Source organism: Hevea brasiliensis, unplaced genomic scaffold (genome assembly GCF_030052815.1).
Source record: "Hevea brasiliensis isolate MT/VB/25A 57/8 unplaced genomic scaffold, ASM3005281v1 Scaf320, whole genome shotgun sequence".
NCBI lineage: Eukaryota > Viridiplantae > Streptophyta > Magnoliopsida > Malpighiales > Euphorbiaceae > Hevea > Hevea brasiliensis.
In genome coordinates, this window is record NW_026614830.1 from 67,793 (window position 1) to 72,622 (window position 4,830).

A 4,830-nucleotide genomic window follows, 5' to 3' on the forward strand; every position below is an offset into this window, starting at 1 on the left:
TATATCATATCTCCCACTAGGAAACTCCAATTGGGATGAGCCAAACTGTTCTAAAAACTTAAGAAACAGGACTCCAACTTTGATTTAGGAACTTTCCTCAAATTTTGAGTGTAATGATCCTAAAATAGGAATCAAAGACACTGACCTAAACTTGAAATTCTAAAGGCATAGGGTTCAGGAGTCCAGGTCAGTTAATTGGCTATAACTCACCCTACATAACCTGAAAAATTGTGATTCTTGAACCTAAGTGACCCTAAGACATAGGAGAACAACTCATATGAAGAACATTAGGCCTAAATATGATTGCAATATGTCCAGCCATCAAGATAAAGTTTGACTCCAGAATCTACCTGGTTCTGGAACCATAAAGGGTCAATGGACTAGTCTTGGAAAATTAACCATAACTTGAGTTCTAAAACTCCAAATTGAGTGATTCAAAAAGAGAAATCAAAGTTTAAACATAGAGAAACAACTTCCATGAAGGAAGTGTGGTCAAACAGACCCTACATCTTAGCTAAATTTCTAGGCAAAAATAGGGGGACAGAATCTGGACCTTAAGAAAGGTTCATGAAATTATTTGATTCATGACATATAAGTTACCTAAATGATTTGCCAAATAACATGAAATTTGCTATAGAGCACTAATAGTGCATAACATGAAGTAATAAGTCCATAAATATTTAATAACACTAAATTGCCCAAAGTATACCTAGACTTATGTATATAGCTTGGATTAATTGGTATGCCAATTAAGGACTACAGATTGCAGTACTGCCCACATGAATGATCATTGATAGACAATATCTGTCTGATATGGTTATTCCTCTAGCTTTATGCCTGCCCATTGGCCATTGTGCCTAATTTGATTTCTGGCTTTATGCCTGCCCACTGACCTTGTGCCTGACATGACTGATGTATACATGATAGACATACGAATGTCTAACTAGTATACTCCCATGTATCCAGTCTTTATAGTCTGTCATAGGTTACTTGGGCATTGATATGAATTTAATAAGACTGAATATGGAATAAATGAGCAGAGAAGATCCTGATAAACTCATTTGCTCCCAAAGTTTAGTAAACATGTAAATGACTTAAAATTCATGAAATCTATATTTCTTTATGAAATTTTACAGGGAATAATTATCTTTAATTATTTAGTTATTTTTACTTTAATTTATGCACCACTAAGCGTTATGCTTAGCGCATTGGTTTTTCCATCATGTAGGTACTGGAGATCAGCAGCAATAGTAGTGCTCTGATAGAGAGTTTGATCAGATCTATATTAGAGTTGGAGTCACCTCAGCTGTGCACTTGGTAAGGCCCATGGTTACATGTTTTGTACTTTTTGTTCATTGTACATAAGTGAAAGATGTAATTCATTTTGGGACTGTAATATAAATTGTAAAATGTTGAATATGAATTTTATAAATGAAATGAAAGGTATTTTACGTGAATGAATGGTATGATATATGATATGAGCTGATGATGAAAAGAACAGATATGATGATTTAGATATGGTATTGAAATCGTAGTATGATATGAGATTTTAACAGGTGAATAGTGGAACCCGCCAAACGCTAATAAAACAGAGGAGACTCTGTCCAAGTCTCCATAAAAATAAAATGTGATAAAAAATAAAAAAAAAATTTCAACACATATGATAATATGAATAAATGAAATTTAAATTAATACAGTATAAGACAAGATAGAATAGAGTGCTCCGGCACTGAATGTGGCACGTTTTTGTGACACCCCTTACCCGTCTATAGTGTAGCCGAGCAAGATATGCCACACAGTGTACCGGAACATGATGTGTCCCAACCGCAAGTGCACGGGTCGTTCAAGTAGTATAGAAAAAAAAATATCGTTCCCACGAGGAGTTGTGTTAATGATTGAATTTTTGATGTAAAATAAAGTATGTTAAAATTGTATTTTAATCAGATTTTATAAAAGAAATTTAGGAATTTGAAGCATAAGGTATGAAAATGCAAAACTAAATTCAAACAATGACTAATTTAATAATTCGCAAAATAAAGAAATTAATAATATTAATAATGAAAATTAATAAAATGAGATTAAACTAAACACTAAAAAGTAAAATTCCAAGCAATAATTGATAAAAGACGATTCTGGAGTTAAGGGTTCATATTTAAGTCATTTTGGGATTTTCCCTAGCTAGCCCAATCCATGAAATTTATGGATTTAAAGGAGATTAATTCTAAAATCCTTTGAAAACTCTTTCGAGTGAGACAAAGAGTGCCTTAATTAACTTAATCCTACTTTCGTGGAGTTAAAATTAACCAAGACCCATTAGGTTCTTTAATCAATCTATTAAAACCCTCTTAACCCTTAGTCTATTTCTAGATCTAAGTTAATTAAGTCCAATTTCTTGATTAACTATCACTTGGTCTTCTCCTTTCGGTGCTTCAACCAAGGATTAAGAACATAACTTAATGGGGCCCTTCATTAAGCATGTGAATAAGCACACAAGAAATGGATTAAACCTCATAAATTTCATTAAATTGGGACTAACCCAGTTCAAATCCACAAAAATAACTAAAATATTACATCCCTTACTCCAGAATCAATGAGAACTACTCACAATCCATGTTTAACACAAGAAATTCTAAGTAAAAGAGGAAATAAATCATGAAAATAAACTAAAACTAAAGAAACCTGATACAAGAAAGGTAGGAAATGTGCAATAAATGAAAGAAAACTCCAAATCTGTTTGGAAATGGTGGGAGTGACGTTTTTGACTCTTCAGCTACTGCCCCTTTCCTTTCCTTTCCTTTTTTTTTTCTCCCTTTCTTCCTCCCTTTCTAAAATGGGATAAGGGGCTATTTATAACTTTTTCTGACATGGAGCCCTAAAATGGTGTGTTTGAGGTGTGATTTTCTGAGGGAATCTTCTGCCAGCTCATTAATGAAGTCTTTGTGGGACTGCATAAGTGGACTGCATAAGTTATGCAGTCCCTTATGCAGTTTTCGGCAGGTTTCTGGCTCTCTTATGCGAAACTGCATAACCAAGCACATAAGTTATGCACAATTCCGTGAGATTGCATAAGGGAGGCGAGAATCTGCATAAGCTATGCACTCTCCTTATGCACAATTCGACAGGTATTGGAACAGTGTTTCTTCTCCTTATGCAGATCTGCATAACTTATGCGGCAAGTTATGCGCAATTTGGCTAATGCATATTTCAACTTTGAAACTTGTTTTTGACATCTTTGGCTGTAGAAATTACTCCTCAATGGCAAAATTTCTTTTTAGTCCTTTAAAAATACCATTTTTCCTACAAAACAAAGTAAAAATTACAAATTAATCCAAAATTGGCAATTATGAAAAACTAACTAAATAACTAATGAAATTGGCTAAAAGTGACTAATAATCAAATAAAATGGCTATGAAATTAAACCTAAATGACTATACAAAATGTATGCATCAAATACTCCCAAACTCAAGCTTTTACTTGTCCTCAAGCAAACTTTAAAATGTAAGGCAAAAATTTTTTAGGGTTGCCTTATCCAAAGAGCTATGAAAATCAGCTATTAAAGTAACTTAACACACCTTTAGCCATACCAACAATCCATATACCCATCCTTTAAAATGCAAAGAATCTAATGCTCATCCAAGCTTTCACCGCTTAGCCATCAAGTCAATTATCAATCAAAATTTCCAAACCAACCATTCAAAAGAGAGAGTCATGCTCAAAAGGAATTCTAGGACAATCAATAGTCAATGTGTCTCTATATAGAATGATGAAATTGAATGAATGAATGGATAGTTTTCCAATCCCATAGGCAAATTCCCTACTCCTATCTCCACTAAGGTAGCAAGTACTATCAAGAGATCAAAGGTCTTTTTAGGGATGTAATGGGGCTATGGGGTTCAAGATGAGGCTAAGAAAAATGGGTAAAAAAGATTCAAAGCATGAGAATATTTTCAATCTCGACAACATAAGGTACACTTCTTATTTTATTATATATTTTTTTTCTTCTTTTTCTTCTTTTTCTCTTTATATATATATATATATATATATATATATATATATATATATATATATATATATATATGGAGGAGAGAAATACACAATGAGAATTGTCAAGTGCTAGCATAGTTTACAAAACACATCAAAATGGAGGGACATTTTGATATTTTAAACTTGTATCTTGCATTTTCTTTTGATGATTGTCCCTAAAAATACCACCCCCAAACTCATTCTTTTTAATACTTTGGGTGGATTTCTTTCAATTTGAATGACAATAATGAAAAGTACATATACTAGCACTTTTACAAGATGACAAGCATTTCTTCTCCCTTTTATTGTATATTTTTTTTTCTCTTTTTTCTCTTTTTTTTTATTTTATTTTTTTATAAAGTGTACCTAATATTCAATTATCCTCATGAAAAGGGTTGGAGTGTTTGGTTCATTGGCTAGGTAGCAATAAGGGTTTTAAGAAAAATTAAGAATAAAAAGGCTCAAAGGGGTTTGCAAGGGTCAATTTTAATTAGGAAAAGGGCCAAAGGTTTAAAATGAGAAGGTTTAAATCAAAGAATGCCTAACCATCTCTCTTTTCAAGTACAAGCTGGTATTTCGCCTTGAAAGGTTTAGAAAATTTGTTCTAGGATTGGTGAGACATCATTTGACTACCTTATATCCAATAACTCCCTCTAAACACTCCAATCTCTAAAGGACTAGTTGGGTGGCTTTTTGGCTAAGAAGATATAGGCAAGGGATAGACACTTCAAAACTTTGCACCTCTTAGGAAACTTTCAATCTACAAACCCAACTAAAGGTAAGTCAAATCACTCTCATAGGCAACTT